Consider the following 22,386-nt stretch of genomic DNA (forward strand, 5'->3'; position numbering starts at 1 on the left):
TATTATTATTAAAAATATCTTGAAAATAAAGTTCATTTCCAAAACCATCTCGGGATTTTTAGATAGTTTAAGTCCAGAGAGTGAATGCAGAATTGTGGTGGATGTAATTAGTTTAGAGAATAGATAAGGTGGATGACCACCTCCCTCTCACCTCCTCCCATACCAACATTTTGTGGTTGGTTCTAATTGCATTGAACCATGCAGCTGCCAATAGGGATACTGTTTCGCTGTTCATGTTTCCTTTTCTAAGCCACATCCAGGTGTTTTCATGGTTCTCTTCTTTTGTTATTGTAATAAATCATCCATGTAGCTCTTTCTCTTCCCACTTTTTTTCTTGTTTGTGTGTTTCTGGTTTCATCGTTTCCTGTATTGTTCTTGGTGGTGTCTCTCGCTGTGGTGATCAATGTTTCTGTGTTCTGATTTATGAACTTTTCCAAGTATTTTTTTTGTGCCTTCTACAGTCTTCCACATTTGTAAGTCATCTTCCTCCTTCATTCCTTTTCGCATACAGTCAGTCAGTTTTATCTTTTGGGTGTAATGCATTGGGCATTGCCATTAATTTCCTCATCCTCTAATCAAGGTGCCTAAGTTCTTCTTTAGTTCATCCTATGAACAGTCCAGAGTACATTATTAGTGATACTGCCCAGGTGCTTATTCCTTTAATTAAATTTCTATTGAATAGTTTTGTTTCTAACAGTTTCCTCATCTTATTGGGTACACTTTTCCAATTTGAACTTCCATTTCTGTAGATCTAATGGTGTCTACTTCCAGCACATCTAGATATTTGTAAGTCTCATTTTCCCTGAGTGCTCTCACTTTCTCTTTGTTGGGAAGTTCCATACCTTCGGACGTCTCTAGTTTTCCCTTTTTCATCTCTAGTAATGCGCATTTTTCCATTCCAATTCCATTTCAATGCCTAAGCTGAATATTCTGGCTGTGTTTATCAATTTTTCCATTCATTCAAAGGAGAAAATTTTACCCAAATCAGCTAACTGAGATATTGTTCACTGAAAGTTAGCTTTTGCTATGCAATTTTATAGCAAGCCCCACACTCCCCAATGGTTTACTTCTACTTGTGCAGCTGCCATCACACAAAGGTAGCATGCGTACCACAGATTTAACCAACATAAGTCCAGTTCAAACAGACAGAAGTATAAAGAAGCCAGAAAAAACTGTAAGAAAGAAATAGCGACAGCTAAGAGAGAATTTACTGAAACCACTAAAAAGCGCATCGAAGTACAGAAATTAGGAACCTGTGACTTCTGGAAAATCTACAACAATATAGTAAATAATGGGCAATCAACATCTGAACATAACGACTTTATGGGCAATCACACATCTGAACGTAACAACGTTTATTCTATAAATAGATAGGCACTCGTCCACAAGTTATCCGGAAATAGAAATCTTCTTATGCTCTAGAAAGACACAACGACATACCAGCTGCCAGTTGGCAAAAAGATGCCAGACTATTATGGCAAACACGTTAAGTATTTTTAAAATTCATCCTAAATGTTTTTCATGTTACCTTGTTTAAACTTGTTTTATTTATGTATATGTATTTGTCTCTATTTTCCTGTCTTATTCGTAACCCCCCCCCCCCATGCTACAAAGTAAACTAAGGATAAAAGCAAAACAAAATGCCGGGCATTATTTTCTCTATTAGAGTAGATAAAGTTAGGACTTTATTTAAGTAATATACTTAATATATACTATTACTGCAAGCTTGCCTATATTGAAAATGCTTGCTTCCTGGCTAGCCAATCAAACCATCTAATATAGTTAGTCTTATTTTCAATTATATTCGAAATATAATACAGTGCCATTAGCAAAGAAAAAGTTACCTATGGAAACGAACCTCCTCAATTAAAACCTTGAATAAGTATCTAAATTCGAATGTAAATTAATATTAAGCCGACTTTACAAATTGATAAAAGTTAATTATTGGATTTTAATTAATTATAAGGTGAAGCTCCAATGATTCAAACTCGATAGATAACGACAAACTTCCGCCCATTAATATGGGAGGGGAGATTATCATCAAAAGTGTCCTGAATTGATAACTTAGCACCGGACTTACTACTTAGATATAAATAAGTCACTTGTACCCATTACCCTCCCCCCCCCTTTTTTTTTATTAAATGGAGAGTAGATAATACAGTGGATGTGTTATTAGCAGCTCCAGTAACTCTCTCTTCTCCTTTTTTGTCCCTCAGTCCTCATTCAATGAGTGATTTTTCTGTCAAAGGGTGAAGAAAAAACTGCTTAAAGGTCGGTAGTACTTGGTGAACAGTAGTCTGAGATATCGGAAATTTTTCTGTCTCTATGTCTGTCATTATGGCCATGTCACTAGTAAGGGTGCTGGAGGTAAACGTTTTGTCTGGGCTGACGTTATCCGCCTGATAGTCAGGGACCCGAACCTTGGATTAACCACTAAGGAGGCTGTTCTATCAGCAGGCGCAAAGTACTGGGACTGCTGTATTGTCATTTGGTGAGTGGATCTGGACCATGCAGTAGTCTCTGGTGGGGCCTCTCGATGCCATACTAGTGGGTAATTGTTACGGCTTTACCTTTTCTTGTGCTACAAAAAAAAAAAAAAATTTTCCTGTCTTTTTCTCTCTTACTTTCCATCTCTGTACTGCTCTAACCAAGTATGCCGACCTGTTCCACAGATCCCAAAACCTTAACATGAAATATCTCCAGAATAAAAACTCGAATAAACTGAGAACCCCATCTTCCAACGTAGACCCCTACTACCAGGTCTCCTTCTCCAACATCAGGGGTCTACGTTCCAACCTTCCAGAGGTTGAAACCCAATTACAGGAGACAAAACCGAACATATTATTTCTAAGCGAAACTGGAATAGGGCCGACCACTTCCCTAGATGAGTTCATAATTAACAGATGCTCTAATTTAACAGCTAAATCTGACCTCCAAGATAGCCATGGGCATGGAATATGTGCCTACATTAAAGATGGCTTCCCGTGTGGCAGGGATATCTCCAGAGAAGATCCTAATTTACCCTATATGTGCTTCAGGGTTGCACTTGCTAACACCACGGCATTTATATTTGCCCTCTATCGGCCCCACAACAGCGGAGTTGCTATCTTTAAGAGCATATCTGAGAAAATAGACCACATCCTGTCTGCACATCCCTCGGCTAACATCCACATCTGTGGTGACTTCAACGTCCATAACATGGAATGGTTGACCCATTCAAATAAGATAGACGATGAGGGGAGGTTTTGTCATGATTTTTCCATTGCTTATGACTTCACTCATATTGTTCGCGAACCCACCCATGTGCCCAATACACCCGGTCAATATGCAAGCCTCCTAGACCTTTTTCTCTCAACTTCCCCTGAGCTATGTTCATGTTCCGTTCATTCTCCTCTAGGATCCTCCGACCACTCAGTCGTATCAGTTAAGATAAAAACGAAATGTAATAAGTCCCCAGACGTACCCCTTCACCATACTGTATACCGATACTCTATCGCTGACTGGGATAGCTTTCGTACATTCATATCTGGTTTACCTCTGCACTCCATGTTTAAAAAGGAAGTGTCCTCTATAGCATCAGATCTGACCGAATGGTTAATTGTAGGCATAGACCACTCATACCATCTAAAAAATTCCAACAAAAACCTAACAGCCAGCCATGGTTTTCCCCAGAATGTGCTGCTGCTATCGCGCACAGAAATCACTTTTTCCATAGCTACCAACGTAATAGATGTACTGAGACTAAAGCTGCTTTCAGGACTGCCAGCAACCACTGAAAAAGAGTAATAAAAAATGCAAGAGAGCTATATGCCGAGTCTGTTAAATCCAAGGTAGCTGATCAGCGGCTTGGTTCCCACCAGTTTTGGAAAATAACAAATAGGATCCTGAACAGAAGTGTGCGTTCTATCCCAACCATTATCAATGGACCAGAGGTCATCTCATCAGCGTCAGACAAGGCCAAATTATTTGCAAGCTAATTCTACCCTATGCAACGAAGGCCATCAACTCCCCATATTTCCTCCTATAACACAGAACAAGCTAGGTAACATACAAATATCCGTGGATGAGGTCGTCAAGCTAATCAAGAACCTTGATTCCAGTAAAGCAACTGGCCCTGACGGCATCCAAATTATAGTGTTAAAAAAGCTTCAACCAGAACTTGCTCCCATACTTACGAAACTATTTAAGCGCTGCCTTAAGGAGAAGTGCTTTCCGACTCCCTGGAAGACCTCATCAGTTTGCCCTGTATTTAAGAATTCAGGTGATAAGTCATCTCCCTCTCAGTACAGACCTATAATCTCCTGTGTGTTATGAGTAAGTTGCTGGAATCCATATTAAATGGCGAAGTAGTCAACCACCTCAGCAGAAACAACCTTCTTAGTGACACACAATATGGTTTCCGCTCTGCAAGATCTACAGCAGATGTGCTGACGGTTATATCTCACAGGATTAGCGAATCTCTCAACAAAGGCTTCCTTTCTAGGGCAATTGCTCTTGACATATCAAAGGCCTTCGACAAGGTATGGCATAAGGGTCTACTTCACAAGATTTCCAGCTATGGTATAACGGGAAATGTTTTCGCAATCATTAAATCATTTCTCTCTGATAGGCTCATAAGAGTAGTGGTCGATGGACAAAAATCGGAGGCCTGCAGTATTAATGCTGGAGTCCCTCAGGGGTCAATCCTGGGCCCAACTCTCTTCCTGATCTACATCAATAACCTCCCTAAACACATACTTAAATCATTTGTTGACATCTATGCTGATGACACGACCAGCTATGGCAACACATCAAACGCTGTAAATGCCAAAGTTCTCTCTGATTCTCTCTCCTCTGATCTCGAGTGCGTGGTTCAGTGGGGGAAGACGTGGCTGGTTACCTTTAATGCATCTAAAACCAAACTCCTATCCTTACATCATCAACGCTTTGATCCCCACCTGGCATCAATTGGGATGGATGGCTCTCGTCTGGGAGAGGCCCCAGGTTTTGACAAGCTTCTGGGTTTGACCTTTACTCCTGATCTGAAATGGAACACGTACATCAAGTCTGTTGCCAAGGTCACTGGAAAGATGGTGGGATCCTTCTACCGCTCCAGAAGATATCTCACTACTGATGCAATTCTCTATCTATATAAAAGCCAAGTACGTCCAAGGATGGAATACTGCTGCCATATCTGGGCAGGAGCTGCTAAAAACAGCCTATCCTGTCTTGACAGAGTACAAAATAGACGTCGTGGCTTAGTGGGGGATGCCCTTTTCTCTACCCTGCAACCTCTCTCCCACAGAAGAGACGTTGCGAGCCTATCCTTGTTTTATCGTTATTTCCATGGCAGGTGCTCGTCTGAACTCCAATCTCTCGTCCCCTCTCGCCAATCTTTCATGAAAAACACCCGTCTAGCTGAATCCACTGTGAAAAATTTCCCCCACTCTTTATCTGTGCCTAAATCAAAACGTAGATTCCATGAACAAAGCTTCTTTCTTAGAACTGCATGCCTGTGGAACTCTGTTCCGTCTGCCTGCTTCCCACCTGACTACAACTTGGATGTCTTCAAGTCCAACGTTAACAAATTCCTAATGAACCGCCCCCCCCTTAAGTAAACACTTCATCAAATCTCCACACTAACGTAATGTACTTGCAATAACCCTTATCCCTGAGTGGCTTCTGGGCCTTGATAAGTGGTGACTACTGTGTAAAAAAACAAAAAAACAATTCCCCCCACTATGCAACAATCATGAGGTTGTTTGCTCAGCAACCAAGAAGGCTAACATGCTTGCCAGTCGGTTTGCCTCCAACTCCACACTGGACCCTGCTAATCACCCCCTCCCTGACTTTACTTTGCAGACAGACGATCTGAAAATGACCCCTTCTCAGGTGCATGCTATCATAAGAAATCTTGACACTTCAAAAGCATGTGGACCTGATCTCATCCCGGCTGTGCTATTAAAAAAGTGCTCTGCTGAAGTAGCTCCAGTTCTCTCCAAACTTTACAACAAATGCCTTAATGAATCTTGCTTTCCTGCCTGCTGGAAAACAGCTTTTGTGGTACCAGTTTTCAAGAATTCTGGCGATAGAACTGACCTAGTAAATTACCGTCCCATTAGTCTCCTCCTACTTTTCGCCAAAATATTTGAGTCCATAATTAACCAAGCTCTAGTTCATCACCTTATAGATGCTAAACTGGTGACCGACCAACAATATGGATTTAGGCAAGCCTGTTCCATGGCAGACATCATATCCTAACTGTAATCTTTGAGTATATATATCATTCACTTGACAAAGCAGAGGAGAGTAGAGTGGTAGCTGTAGATATATCTAAGGCTTTTGACAGGGTATGGAATGGCGGTCTTCTCAGGAAAATCAGATCATATGGTATCACTGGAAGAATACTTAACTTAATTAAATCCTTCTTAAGTAAGATAAGAATCCAAGTTGTCCTCAATAGTCGTACATCTAAACAATATGATATAAATGCAGGAGTGCCTCAGGGTCTATTCTTGGACCTCTATTATTCCTAATATTCATAAATAACCTCCCTGACAAAATTGTCTGTGAGATGGGTATGTATGCTGATGACACCATGCTCTATAACAGACACGACAGGAAAACAAATGAACATATATCTAAGGAAATGGCAGAAAGACTAGAGGACAATCTCAAATCTGTAGTGGAATGAGGACAAAAATGGATGGTCACATTCAATGGTGCCAAGAGTGAACTAGTTTCCTTCAATAATTACAAGAAACCTTCTCTACCACCAATAGCAATAGCCAATGACTCTTTATCTGAAAGTACATCTTTCAAACTCCTCAGCCTAACGTTCACACGAAAAATGAGTTGGAAAAATTACATTGAGGGCATTGCCAGGACCGCTGCGAAAAAGGTAGGTTCTCTCTACCATGCTAGACAGCTACTAATGCCCGAAAGTATCCTGTACCTCTATAAGGCCACCACTCGCCTATGTATGGAGTATTGTTGTCACATTTGGGCTGGTGCATCTACTACTAGTCTCTCACTCCTAGACAAGGTTCAAAAGAGAGTCGTCAACCTGATAGGTCCTGAACTGTCATCTAAGCTTCAGCCTCTGTCCCATCGACGAAATCTAGCATCCCTCTGCCTGTTTTACAAGTACTTTAACAGTGAATGCTCCGACGAACTGCAAGCACTTGTACCCCCCTCGACGTAAATACCCCGACAAGCAGCAAAATCCCACCCCTTCACAGTTGAGATACCTAGATGCAAGAGAGCCTTCTACTCCAGTAGTTTTTTCCCCAGAACCACTAGACTTTAAAATTCCCTTCCAGGTTCCTGCTTCCCCAACTGTACTGACATGTAGAAGTTCAAGTGTAACGTGAACCGACATGCTGCCCAACTCCCCACATAGTACCCCTGTAGCTTATGTCCCTGATAGTAGTCCCTACATCAAAGTGGCAATGTGCCTTGTTTGGGGTGAAAATATAATTAAAAAAAATTTTTTTTTAATGACCTGAACACCTGATCAGTGCGATTTATCAACAAATCTAGAAAAGATAATTTTGTTTTGTTAATTAATAACCTTTATTAAATTAATTACGAAATAAAAAAAAAAGTGTCTTTCTTCCTTAAATGGCTTCATAGTGGATGACAAAGAAATTTAAATTTAATTAAATAGTAACATCTTTTAGCCTTTTAGACACAGAAAGACATGTCTGCTTATTTTACAAGCTTACATGAAAGAGGAAAGGACACGACGCATACATGCGCTTTTATAAAAGAAACAGTCAATTAAAGAGAGACAAATCTAAGTTGCTTACATCATTGAAAATAAGGGTCAAAGGGAGACAACTCTTCAAGAAATCAAACCCTGACAACACTGATACATTTCTAATATTGTCCCTCAATGTGAATTCGGTTTTAAGTCAGTTTTTGAATACAGTTCCTTTAGCTACATAAGTTGTCTGTTCACAAGTTCCTATATTTTATTTTTTCCAGGCATTGTCTACTTCTCTGTAACTCCTTGGAATTTTTTGTTCATATGGACTTACACATTAAACAAAAACTTAAATTTCAACATGTGCATAATTTACTGAACCAACTAAACAGTTCCCTTTGTGCCAAGATTAGATGTTGTTCCTTCAGATCTACAACCATCTTGAAACTGTTTTCACAACTTTTTACTCCAGAAAGGCCATTGCACAAAATTTTGTTTTCTACCAAATCACTGAACTTGCAAAACCGTTCCATTGCTTCTCAGAGATAAATAACAGGAATATGTTAGACTTGATTAATTCAGATTTTCATTTTAAAGAAAAAAATGTGTCATGTAGGTTTGCATGCACAGTCTATTAAATGCGATCATAATTTGCACACCAATTTTTCAACCTGCTGCAAACTCTTTTTGTTAGAACATCAGTTATCAGAGTACTTAACTTCAACGTCACTTCTGGCACCAGTGGATTATCAGTTTTCACAAGAAGGACATGGGTATATTCAACTTTATGAGAGTCATTCGCCTTTTTTGTTTTTTCTCCAACTTTGGTTCACTTTAGTTCCCAATTCTTTTTGGGTCGGGGGGGGGGCTCTTCAACTGTCATCTCCTCACCCTAGTCAAAGTAACCACTGCCAATTTGACCAACAGGTTGATGATTTAGTTATGTTTCTCCTGATGAACCTTCCTCAAAATTTTGTAAAAGTTTTTCACATAATCTGCGGGAGATATCTGCCGATCAATTTGTTCTTTGTCTACACATTCTTTTTTGGTTTTCTTTTTATTATGCTGGTGATGTTTTCGACCAGTCATAGATATTGACTTCTCTGTTTTAGATTGAGGTGATAAATCAGTAAAAACTTGTTTTCCCCATGCAATTTTTATTTTAGTTTTCACATTTCAAAAATCACTTTCACAAACAGCATTCCGAGATGTTGAGTGTTTCAGTTTCCACCAGACTTTGGAAATGAGGAACGATGATATTTTCCATCCAAACATGGTCCACAAAAGTTGATATCCTCTTTTGTGTTACTGCATGAGCAAGCAATTGCTGCATGGGCTGCTTCCTTTATTTGTATTGCAGTTCAAATAGTACATGTCCCCAATTTTCAAACTTGTAGCTACTATTTTCTTTTTGTTCAACATTTTACAATCTGTCTCAGTAAATATGCAGGTCTTACCAGATTTAGTAGCTCACAACACACTTAATAAGTTGTAACATAATTTGGGAATGTAACTTTGGTATTTTCCTTTTGGTATACTTACATTTAATTCTATTGTTCTTACTCCTAATGCTTCAACTAAGAATCCATCACCAAGAGTTATTTTTTCTGCCACATCCAATTTTTGGAAATTAATACATTTATCATGTAGCATGACATGTAGCACTAGAGTCCACAATCCAGTCTGTAATTTTATTCTTAGAAAACTCATTATGTTAGAAAAGTCTGACAACGTTTGAATTATCCTGCATTTTCTTAGTGAAGAACGCTTTCTTTTTCGGATAATTCCACTTGAAATTCTCTTCAGTATCTCCACCAAGAACTTGACAATCACGTTTAATGTATCCAGTTTTTCTACAATGATAACACTTGGGTCCCTTTGTGCTTATGTGGTGTTTTGATGTCATAGCTTTCAATTTTGCATTATTATCTCCAATTTCTTTAATTTTGGATTGATGATGACAAAGAAAACATTAACAATATAACATCTTAAAAGATGTTATATTGTTAATGTTTTCTTTGTCATCATCAATATACCTTCCACTATGAAGTCATTTAAGGAAGAAAGGTACGTTTTTCTTTATTTACTTTGTAATTGATTTAACAAAGGTTATTAATTAACTCCACAAAGGTTATTGAATTAAAAGAAGGTGACTCTGTTGATGAACACATCAAAACGAGAACCAAGATATTTTACACACAGAGAGACGCAGAAAGACACGCCTGTTTATTTTACAAGTTTACACGAAAGAGGGAAGGACACGTCGCATACACACGCTTTTATCAATAACAGTCAATTAAAAGGAGACAACTCTAAGTTATTTACATAAATGAAAAATAAGGATCAAAGAAAGACAACTCTTCAATCACTAAAAACCTGACAACATTGATACATTTCCAATAAATTTGTTATTATGTTTCTTTTTCATGGTAAACTTTATAGATGAACGGATGAAGTTCACATGGTCCAATAATGTTTGAACATCTTTCTGATGAGATCAGTGTATGAGAGTGTCATCCACATTTCTTGGCTTTAGTAATGTGGATCCTACGACCATTTCCTTTCAATGGACAATATTTCCATTTCACTTCTCAACATTTATATAATGTAACAAAAGGAATCGTCCTACAACATTGAACAAAAGCAATATGTAGTAGCATCAATACATACCAAGAGAAGCATGACATCAGGTCTGAGAAATCTGAATTAAACATTAAAAGAAATGATATGTCCCGTGAAAGGGATATATTTCTTTGAAGTAGCTGAGTGGTTTTGGCTACTGTATTCCAGCAATAATCTAGTAAGTCGCCTTACTGAATGAGTGTTCATGGTTGGAACTGGTTATATTCTTAAGCATGAGGATTTCAGTATATCTTTTGCTGTCTCTGCCAAGCTGCTCTACTCATTAGTATTCATGGCTTAACCAGCTAATCATATTCTTGAACCTGGATGTACTCATTCATCACAGCAGAACACCACACTCATCATAGTCTCTCTACCATATATAAAGGATTGTCTGAAAAAACTCAGAGAATATGTAAATCATATAACATCAGAGTAGTATTCAGGATCGACTACATTCTCCAAACTCATTTTGTTTGAGTCAAGTCTCTTTCAGAAAAGTGATGATCAAGAACTGTGTGTATACTATTTCATCTTAAGCGTGGAAAAATAGATGAAGGTTAAAAATGTTGCTCACAAATAGTATGGTTAGAAGAATATAAAAAAAAGCAAAATGTACAGATTTTGAAAAGTTGGATATGATTGATCACATAAAAAATTACAGATGGAGAAGAATAGTAGAAAGTAAGATGACTCATCAGAGATCAGAACATCATTAAAAAAATTATATATATATATGGTCATGTTGTAGCACTATTCAAACTTAAAATTTTATCATATAAAACACACACCCCACACATGACTATATGTTATATTTTACTAAAGGGCTTCCTAGTATTGCTTGAGGCAAAAGTATATCTTCTATCCTTCCCTTTTTCTTTACCCCTCTCCTGTTTCCCCTTTCAACTCCTCTTTCTTCTCCACTAAGTCCATTCCGCCCTCTGAATATACACACATACATAACTTCCCTTTAGATGATAACATTAAAAGATGCATGTAAGTCTTGATAACATTAAGTGATATAAATGGTCATTTGACCACCAAATAATGAATTTGTTTTTTTTTTAATTTTAGATATTATACATCCAGAATTAAGCAGATTAAAATAGTACCAACTTTGTGGGTGTATTTTTCAAGTCTTAGCTAGACATACAGACATATGCCTTTTGTATAATAGATTTCCTTATTTCAGTTTGTGAGCAGGAAGCTGATGGATAATTTTAAGTTGAGCAAAATTGTGTACTATTTCTTATCTATAATATAAAGCTGAAGTCTGTGTGTGTGTCTGGTCACGAATAGGCTCCTATGTGGTTGACTATTATAGAAAACTGATTACATATAATGATAGATGTATCGAGATACAGGAATGGGTATGTTTGATCCGGCATAATGATGATTCATTAAAATTGTGGGGTCTGCGTTCGCGCCTGGTCCACAAAGTATGGAAATAAAAAATTAAAAAAAAAATCTTTACAAGTGCTTTTGATATAGATGTACATAATACTTTTTTAAGTATATTTTAACTTAAATAGGGATGGTATAATAAAATTGTGGGGTCTGCATTCGCACCTGGCCTCCATAGAATAGAAATAGGCACAAACTTTAATAAAGACTTTTCATATCTATTTGCGTAAGTATACTTTCCATATTTCCATTCTATGGAGGTCAGGCACGAATGAACACTCCATAATTTTATTATACCATATTTCTTCAAACTGAGACATAATTATCAATGTCACAAAGTTTAACAAGGTTTTTTAATATAGATCCACAGAATATTGTGATAAGTGTTTCAGTGTGAACAGGTATGGTATAATAAATTATGGGGTTTATCTATTTTATTTTTACTTTCATCATATTTTGCTTTGGTTTTGATACCCCCAAATTCGAAGCTATCTCTTTACAACCCTTCCTTTTCATAACCTATCATACTTTCATAAATCAGAGTCCATTTTCTGTAGACTGTTTTTGAACCCAGTCAACGACGAGTACTTTTGCTAGTATATATAATATATATATAACACTATCTTTCAAGAAATATTTCTTCAGCATTCAACAATTGATAATCAGTTACTAATAAATGGATCCACAACTCCATTATCATCAACAACAAAATAAATAGATAATTCCATCCGAGTAAGAAATATCTCATTTCCTTTGGCAAATGAATGCTGTCTATTTGCAATCAAGGCCCACACAATATTATCTCAAAACAAATGACTGAGAATCATCGATGCACTAATTCTATTACTTTACTTCAAGATGTGAATCAAAACAAGTTTTCTTCAAACAAAATCTATCATTGAGAAGGCAATAATTTTCTTCCAATATTATTAACAAAAAATGAAAAGAAAATTGAGATCAAATACAATCATCTCTCTGTAAGAACAGACGATAATGTCATCAAATATTTTTCTTTAAAAGCAATGATGAACATCAATACTATTGCTACTGCTATTATCATGGAGAATGATGAAACTCATGTTACTGTTTCAGTAGGGTTCAAAAGGAGTGAAGATGCCAATCAGCCATACAACTAATAAAGTAAACACAAGGCAAAGAGGTAATGACAGTAGCAAAGAAGAATGACAGACATTGATGATCATTTAAAGACGATGGGTATCATGTTTATATTTTTCAAAAAAAAAAAAAAGGAAATGGTAAATTGTAGGTAATGGAGATCATGTGTTCAGGATCAACCAGACTGAGACAAGTTCAGTCATTGGAAACCGGTAGCTGAACATCAGTGGACACTGAAAAATGTGACTGGAAGTCAGTGAACACTGGAACAGGTAGTTGGATGCCAGTAAACACTGGAACAGGTAGTTGGACGTCAGTAGACACTGGAACAGGTAGCTAGACGTCAGTGAATACTGGAACAGGTAGCTGGTTGCCAGTGGGCTTTGGAAGCTAGAAGCCAGATGTTAGTGGGCACTGGAATAAATAGCCAGACATCAGTTAATACTGGAAACCAGAGACTGGAAGCTGCAGGAGGTGCTGGAGAGTGTAGGAGTCTGGAAACTGCTGGAGGCTTCAAGAAATTTCAGCAAACAATATTGGAGATGTGTCGCTGTACAACTCACGCTCTCTACTGATCAAAGTTATGACAACAGGACGATTGCCAGCACCCTCGAAATGTAAATCTGGATGGTTTAATGCTTGAGAGCACAGTCGAACGCATCGGATGACCCACACTTATGTGTGGTTTCAAGTAAGAGCCACATCATGCCACCTTCAAAGTCTGAAAGTCAACACCAAAGTATACCTGGATGTGCTGAAGAGTGTGGTGGCCACTGGTAGACCCTGTGTGTGGCAGCAGGACTCAGCACTGGTTCACAAGTCCAAAGAAACCCAGGCTTGGCTTCAGAAGGTGTGCTACGACTTTGTACCCTTCTCTAACTGGCCCGTCTCCTCCGACTTGAACATGCTGGTCTACTTCGTTTGGTCATATGCTGAGAACATCACCAACAACACCTCCCACAACACCAAAGACAGCCTGACCACTGCCATCCGCTGAGCTCCCTCCGACGCTTGTGGAAAAGGCATGCTCCCAGTTCCAGACTTGTATCGAGGTGGTGTTTGAGGCTGAAGAAAAGAAAAAGTCGATAAAAGTGACACATAAACAGTAAAAAAAAAAAAAAAGATTAATAAATGTGTAGTAATGTATTTTATTTCAATATTCATAAACATTAACGTTGTCATTTAAAAAGAAAATGCTATTATAAAGTAAAAAAAAAGTAAAAAAAAGTCGATAAAAGTGATTAAAAGTGAGATATTATTCATAAATGTGTAGTAATGTATTTTATTTCAATATTCATAAACATTAACGTTGTCATTAAAAAGAAAATGCTATTAAAAAGTAAAAAAAAAAGTTAAAAAAAGTCGATAAAAGTTATTAAAAGTGAGATATTATTAATAAATGTGTAGTAATGTCTTTTATTTCAATATTCATAAACAGTAAAACAAAGTCGATAAAAATTCAGGATCGTTTTGTTACTATGGCAACTAAAACATGTCCTTTGCGCATGCGTGGGGAGAAGTCATTGTTTTTTTTAGGGTGTTCGGCAAGGAACTCTTACCGCGACCAGTACCACGTATTCTTTTTTTCGGTACTAGTGCACTTATTGATCCGTACTGAAATAACGTTATTATTTAAAAAGCCATTCTTAACATGGGGAGGGTGTTTTGTACCTATTCTATACAATTGAATAAAAAAAACATCATAAAACCTTAATTAAACGTGAAAATACGATTTAAAAAATAGCGCGGTTCCGGTTCACTGTTCAGTAAGTGCACTTTGCACTAGCACCCTTTTTTCGTTAAGCACGACCAGAAATATACCTATCACATGAGTTAAGCATTCTTGGGGCAATGGAGAAGGAATTTAGTACCGCTATTTAATAAATAAATAAAAGTTTTTTAAAAAAATAAATAAATAAATAAATAAAAATGACGTCATTGTAACGACAATAACATAAAATAATTAAAAAACGCTTCATAATTGAAGAGGTGGTCATCATGAATTCGTTATTGTGACGTTTTCTATGCAATCTGAAAGACAAGAAACTATTTGTTCATAATGTCAGATAAACTGGATCTGGACAGTTGATTTTATTTAAAAAAAAAAAAAAAAAAAAAAAAAAAGAAAAAGAAAAACGTGTAAAAACGCGTTTCTTTTTACGGTTTCTTTTCGTCTCACAAATTTATCAACAACCAAAAAAGGTAACGAAAGTTTCCAAGACGCAACATCAAAGTTTTCACACAACAACAGGGTTTTTTTTTTTTTTTTAATAGTTTTATCATCTATAAACTACTGCTGTAGTGGCTGTGAAAATTTGATGAAGGAAATCCACCAAATAACAGATATAAAAAGAAGTACATGTAAAGAATGTTCACGAAGAGGATTTCGGTTCTTACTGACAAAGAACTGTGAGTCAGTCCTGGAAATAACCGAAGCATTTTACGATTTAAAAGCCATGAAAAACAAAATGTACAAAAAAAGCATATGCATGCAAAAAGGATACGTTACGATTACATTTTATAAATTGGGTTCTTCGTTTATTGTAGCGAAATCCGATAGTCGAAAAAAAAAAAGTTTTTATTTAAAAAAAAAAAAAAAAAACAATAACTACTTACTGTTTTTATGAATTTCAAAAATAAGCAATGCCGTGTTAACACTAGTTAAATATTATTGCATTAAAAACATTACCATTACGGATCGAATTACTTCCCTTGATTTAATGCTGTTAATTTACACACTTAAAAATTTTTTCTTTAATTTTCTCTTATCGTTTTTCATAATTTTTGGATATTTTCATTACTGTGGCATAACAATTCAGTAGATAGCATTGTTTTCTCTTGAAATCCAATCTTTTTAAAATTTCGCTACAATAAGGAAGAAACTAAAAAAAATTTAGCTTCTTAGAAAAACAAAATGGTGGTGACTGTTCAAAATGTAAATTGTTTCTACAATTTCTGGGACTTGCTCTGAACTCTTCGTAAATAACGAAACCCTTTGGGTGTTCATTCCTTACATATCGGGGGGGGGGAGCTAATTTTTAGACGAGGATTGCTAATTTGTATTCGAAGTACTTTCACAACGCTTCTTCGCTTCGCTTCGCACGATGTAATTTCCGACCTTTTTCGGGTGCATCCTTTCGAATTTGTTCCAACTTACTTTTGAACCGAACTCGTAATTTAATCTATAAACGCATGGCCTAATGGTCAAAGCGTTGATCAACAATTAGTTCTAGATAACCGATTTATTTATCTTGTGGCGATTTCCCCAATGATGTGGCTTTAAACAGAGAAAGTTGCAACAGGTTGTTTTGTTGCGACAGAAAATACCACACCTTATGCGGCATGCAGCCGCTTTAAATTGGAAGCGCCGCAGCGTGAGGGATAACGCGAAATCACGTTCACATGTAAATTTTGAGTGCCCAAGGATCAATAGATGGCATCTCAAACAAGACCATTATTTTAAATTATCAACTCAGTACACCAAGAGACGCCGACGCACAAAATTATTTCTTACAATCTAAGAAAATTTTACAAAAAAAATTAAAAAGTAAATTTCTTACTCAGAATAAGATAAAATTAACAATTCTATGCGACCATGAATAATCGAATGAAAACAATTTAACTCCGTGGATTAAATGAAAGGTTCAGTTAAAAAATTCAATAAAGAAGCAAACAGTGGTTCGATTCGAATGAAAAAAAAAAAAGATTTTGATCAATTTGTAATTAAACCACAGTTTCGTAATTTTGTCTTTTAAATTCTTTCGAACACTTTTTTTACTTTTTTTTTTTTTTTTAATTGATATACAATTAAGAATGTTCAAAATATTATTGGTTCAATTTTTAGAGAAGTGATTAGGTAATTTATAACGTAAAAAATATCAATGACTTTCTAACTCGATTGTTCACCCGGTGTTTACCCAAAATAATCCCCCTTTAAAAATTGAACAATAAAACTTTCTACACTGACAAATATTATTTGCAGTAAATACACGGCCTGATATACGGTTATGATTTATTTAATACGAAGATAAAAAGGAAGCACTCATTACAAAATATAATTTAATTATTTGATTGCTATTTTAGCTATTTATAAAAACACCGTATGTACAGATAAACTAAAGTTGCGGAAAGAAAATTTGCATGGATGAAGTAATGTCTTAAAGCACGCTAGACTTCAAATACAATCCAACAAAACACTGGAGTTCAGTATTTATTTTCTATTTCTATTTCTTTCTAGAATAGCGTCTCCTTAGACTCCCAAAAAGTAAGTGATTATTTTTGTTTAATTAATGTTTTTTTTGTTTTTGTTTTTTTTGTTTTTTTATTGGTCACCAGTTTCTTTTACGCTTTTGTTCTTGCTGGTCAGAAAATGAGTGATCATTCTACGTAAGTTTATACTGGGAAGTGAACTCCCACGTCCCTGCTCATTTAAATTAAGGTAAATGTCGGGGTTTGTATTACTGAACACATAGATTCGAAAAAATTGTCAAAAAACAAATATATAACAAATAAATGTTATCAAAGGCAAGACAAGTTACTTTTCTACCTAACTGGATATGTTTTTAGTGTTTTTATTCAATGTAACATGTTTATTCAGCTCGAAAAGCATACGGTGTTTATCGATGTATTGGAAAATTCAAGATGGCGCCTCGCCGCCTCACTCCCTCTTTAACACGGTAAGTTTGGGAAAAGGTGTTAGAAATAAAAAACTAGACAAAATAGTATTAAAAAACCGCCGAATATATGTCAACCAATGTCACGGTAACATATATTGAGCGGGTTTTAACAGTATTTTATCCAGTTTTTTTTATTTATAACACCTTTTCCCAAACTTACCGTGTTAAAGAGAGTCAGACTCCATCTTGAATTTTCCAATACATCGGTAAACACTGTATGATTTTCGAGCTGAATAAACATGTTACATTGAATAAAAACACGAAAAATATATCCAGTTTGGTAGAAAAGTAACTTATCTTGCTTTTGATGACATTTATTTGTTATATATTTGTTTTTTGACAACTTTTTCGAATCTATGTGTACAGTAATACAAACCCAAATGTCGTAATAGTAGATTAACGGAAAGGTGGACGTTTACGAAATTGACCCCCACCTCTAAATTCTACAATTTATGGTAATCTCCAAAAATACCGTTAGGGCTTACAACATGGCCGCCAGAAGAGTCACGTGATCCGGTTGATCCAAAACATGAATCGTGCAAATGGAAAACGCAGCCTTGAAGGCAAACTTTGACAAACAATCACAATTTGTTTGTATTTAATTTTTTGTTGATATAATGTTGTTATAAAAATAGGCAAACTTTGAGAAACAATCTTAGGTTGTTTTTAGTTAAATTATTTATTATTATGATATTGAAAAACTGTTTTTGTACTTAATTATTATGCTTGTTTGTCAAAGTTTGCTTTAAATTTGCGTTTTCCGGTTTCGTAATACGGCGATTCATGTTTTGGATCAACCGGATCACGTGACTCTTCTGGCGGCCATGTTGTAAGCCCTAACGGTATTTTTGGAGATTACCCAATTTATACTCCCCTCCCCTTAATCTGAAAGTTAAGTTTGTAATCGATGAGATTCATCGATTATAAACTTAGCTTTCAGATTAAAAAAAAAAAATGTATTTTTATGACTTATCGTCGGGGATCAGTTTCAATTATAACGTTCTACTAAATTTCGACTCTCTCACGCGACCGGTGATTATTCCCGTTTACAAAAAGTGGTTAAGGGAACTTTCTTAAATTCCCTTCCACCCTCACCTCTCTCTCTCTCTCTCTCTCTCTCTCTCTCATCTATCTTATGATCCGCGTTGAAAGAATTCCTATAAGAAAATGCCCACTTGCAAAATTTTACGAAAAATAATGTGTTACAGTAAAGTTAAACCCGTTGAATTGTCAGCTGTTTTTACTCATACCCCCCCCCCCAAAAAAAAAAACGTGTTTTTTTTTTTTGTTACATAATTAAACTTTGTATTCAATTTCGTTTGAATTGAATATTTCTGGAAATTTTTGGTAAATTTTTAGATTAGGTCCACCTCCACAATTTTCTTTTAAATGACTACTTTTATAGACTTTCGACTATGCTGAATACGGAAATCGCATTGAAATTTTGCAGAAATAAGTAGTTAGCGAGATATAAAAGTTGTATTATGCATTGTATTCTTTGGCGGTCATCTTTTTACGCGCGTGCGCGCGACATAAACAACTCTACGCGCGTAACAAAGATGGCTGCCAAATAAGACGATGCATAAAACAACTTTTGGTACTGGTCGCGATTAGAGTTCCCTGCCGAACACCCTAAAAAAACACTGACTTCTCCCTTAGTTGCCATAGTAACTAAACGATCATGAATTTTTATCGACTTTGTTTTACTGTTTATGAATATTGAAATAAAAGACATTACTACCCATTTATTAATAATATTTTACTTTTAATCACTTTTATCATTTTTACTGTTTTACTGTTTATGTGTCACTTTTATCGACTTTTTCTTTTCTTTTTTAAATAGTATTTTCTTTTTAAATGACGACGTTTTTACTGTTTATGAATATTAAAAGAAAAATAATTACTAAACATTTATTAATAAAAAAAAAATGGGTGCTAGTGCATTTATGATCCGCGCTATATTTTAAATCGTATTTCTAAACTTAATTAAAGTTTAATGTTTTTTTATTCAATTGTAAGGTAACTTAAAACGTAGTCATTTAAAAAGAAAATGCTATTTAAAAAAGAAAAAAAGTCGATAAAAGTGACACATAAACAGTAAAAAAAAGTCGATAAAAGTGATTAAAAGTGAGATATTATTAATAAATGTGTAGTAATGTCTTTTATTTCAATATTTATAAACAGTAAAACAAAGTCGATAAAAATCCATGATCGTTTAGTTACTATGGCAACTAAGGGAGAAGTCAGTGTTTTTTTAGGGTGTTCGGCAGGGAACTCTAATCGCGACCAGTACCCAACTTTTTATATCTCCATAACTACTTATTTCTGCAAAATTTCAATGCGATTTCCGTATTCAGCATAGTCGAAAACCTATAAAAGTCGTCATTTAAAAGAAAATTGTGGAGGTGGACCTAATCTAAAAAATACCGTTTAATTAAAGTTTTTTTTTTTAATTTTTTTTTTTATTAAATTGCAAAGTTAGAGTACAGAATAGTTACAAAACACCCTCCCTTCCCCATGGTAGGAATGGCTTTCTAAATAATAACGTTATTTCAGTACGGATCAATAAGTGCACTCACTGCACTAATACCCACATTCGTATAAAACAAAATACTTTTTTTTGTAGATTTCGGTGTGCTAAAACCGAATCTGAAAACCGTTTCCGTCACAATAAAATAGTTTCCATGATATGAAGAAATTATTTTTTCGAAAATCAGGTGATAACTTTTCCATGTAAATTCAACTTAAAATGAGTACCCACTTTCTGGCCACCTGAGAGAGAGGGCATTTTTTTGAGTGTTTATTGGCTAAAATGTTTTTCGATTTATTTTTCTGTTTTTATCTTTCAATAAAAGACATGAGGAAATTAAAGAAAAATCGGTATTTTACTTTAAGGCTCGTCTCACATTCATATAGAAAAAGGTTTTTTTGTATGTTTCGGTGTGCTTTAAAAGAATATGGTAACCGTTTCCGTCGCAAATTTATCGTTTGTATAGTATTAACCCCTTGTGACCATTTTCCAGCCCATCCTTCGTTTACGCTACGCGCGAGCATAAAAAAGGCTGTTAAATGTGCACTCGCGTCCCAAACTGCCTTGTTACAGTGTAGTATTGACGAAAAACAAGTAGTTTTCCAAATATGAAGCCATGTAATTCTGTTATCCTGGCTGGCCATTTTTGTACACGAAAGCACGCGTGATGGTATTAACCTCTGAACTCTGGGACTATTTTTCATTTCACAGCCTAGCCTTCGTTTACGAGTATAAACAGAGGCTGTTAAATGTGCACTTGCGTACCAAACTACCTTGTCACAGTGTAGTTAGTATTGGTGAAAAATTAAAATTAGACGAAAAACAAGTAGTTTTCCAAATATTAAACCACTAGCGGGAGGGGGGGTACTCGGCGTTGCCCGGGTGTTTAGAGGTGTGTGTGCTCGGGCGAGGGGGGGGGTTAATCAAAACATAACAATAAGCGAAGTAAATATTTTTAAATATTAAAATGTTAAAACTTAAAAAAATCGAAAAAAAACTAACGTAAGGCAAACGAACAATGTTAAATGTAAAAATGAGAAAAACAAAAGAAAACGCGAATGTGATGGAAAAAGAAAACAGAAAAATGGACGTTAAAACTTCTTTAAAAAGTCGGAAAAATAAAAACCCAAAAAAAACACTGGCTTAAATAATCCTGTTTCAATATTACAATTTAAAAGATAAAAAAAAAGACATCTCACACCATTATTCGAACCCAAAACCTTTAGATAATGAGGCTGCTCTCTAAGCAAGTGAGCTAAGACGACGTTGACAAAATTGGATCGTTTTTTTTAATATTTAAAGTAAATCATGTTCCGATGTCATTTGCGCATGCGTAGAAGCGAACTTGTTATGAGAGAACGCTTTTTGCTGACCCCCTCCCTGTAGAACACTGATGATTTTAGGGTGAAGAAATTGATGTTTTTGGCCAATTTTTCAATATTTGTCTGGCGAGGGTTGGAACTTTAAAATGATACCAATCTCGTGAAAATCTGTGACCCGTGTCGAAAGTTTTTGTGAGACATACAAGCACACATACATACATACAAATATGCACACAAACGTACACACATTTTCGCTTTTTTATATAACTAGCGAGGGATACCCGGCGTAGCCCGGGTGTTTGTAGGTGTGTGGGGTGTTAAATAAAAGAAACCGGGTAGGGGGTAGGATCGAAGCCGAAGCCCTGAGGCGAAGTTTGAAAATAAAATCAGCCAGCCAGAATGCAGCATTGTTATAAGTGAATAAGTGAAAGATGTTTGAATGTCGGCAAGCGTTACGACGATGTAAGCATTGTTATAAGCAAAGTAAGAAAAGAAAACAATGTTTTAATTAAGCGGGGGGGGGGTAATTAAAACATTAAATAAAAAAATAAAAAATTAACGTTAGGCAAACGAACGATGAAAACAGAAAAACAAACACGTGAAAAATGGCTTAAATAAGCCTGTTTCGATATTAAAATTTAAAAAATCGGTGGGTACCCGGGTGTTTTGGGGTGTCGCTAAGAATAAGCAAAATAAAAAAGAAAACAGGAAAATGAACGTTACGTGAAAAATGGCGGAAATAATACAGGGTTCAATATTTAAATTTAAAAAATCGAAAAAAAATAAATAAACACGATTCGAACCCAAAACGTTTAGATAATGAACCAAGGCCTTAACTACCTGAGCTAAAGCGACATATAGGAAATTTTTTCGGTTTTTCAACTATTTAAAGTAAATCAGGTCACAACGTCATGATGTCATCTGATGCATGCGTTGTTGACCACCACCCCTGTCGAAAATTGTCGATTTCGGGGTGAAAAAGTTAACGTTTTTCTCTCTCTCTCTCTCTCTCTGTTTGCGTCTCTCTCT

The 22,386-nt window shown here is 35.8% G+C and overlaps 1 protein-coding gene and 1 long non-coding RNA gene across 10 annotated transcripts in view; one reads left to right on the forward strand and one right to left on the reverse strand.

Annotated features, from left to right (window-relative positions):
* Window positions 1-12,910: 12,910 nt before the first annotated feature.
* The window catches only part of LOC145260271 (uncharacterized), a 57,790-nt gene continuing 48,314 nt past the window's right edge, over window positions 12,911-22,386 (reverse strand). For 5 of the 8 annotated variants that reach the window (XR_013864259.1, XR_013864258.1, XR_013864263.1 and 2 more), the window contains exon 2: window positions 12,911-13,894. This is a non-coding gene — a long non-coding RNA (uncharacterized LOC145260271). Of the gene's footprint in view, window positions 13,895-15,445; window positions 17,353-22,386 lie in introns of those variants that run through there. The other 3 variants (XR_013864257.1, XR_013864262.1, XR_013864267.1) reach the window with 3 other exon arrangements.
* The window catches only part of LOC145260269 (uncharacterized), a 196,819-nt gene continuing 189,282 nt past the window's right edge, over window positions 14,850-22,386 (forward strand). For both annotated transcript variants that reach the window (XM_080118097.1, XM_080118098.1), the window contains exons 1-2: window positions 14,850-15,031; window positions 17,067-17,093. The gene's annotated coding sequence lies outside the window, so the exon portion shown is untranslated. The remainder of the gene's footprint in view (window positions 15,032-17,066; window positions 17,094-22,386) is intronic.

The sequence above is a fragment of the Euprymna scolopes genome, chromosome 36, assembly GCF_053919585.1.
Source record: "Euprymna scolopes isolate OS-2025 chromosome 36, ASM5391958v1, whole genome shotgun sequence".
Lineage (NCBI taxonomy): Eukaryota > Metazoa > Mollusca > Cephalopoda > Sepiida > Sepiolidae > Euprymna > Euprymna scolopes.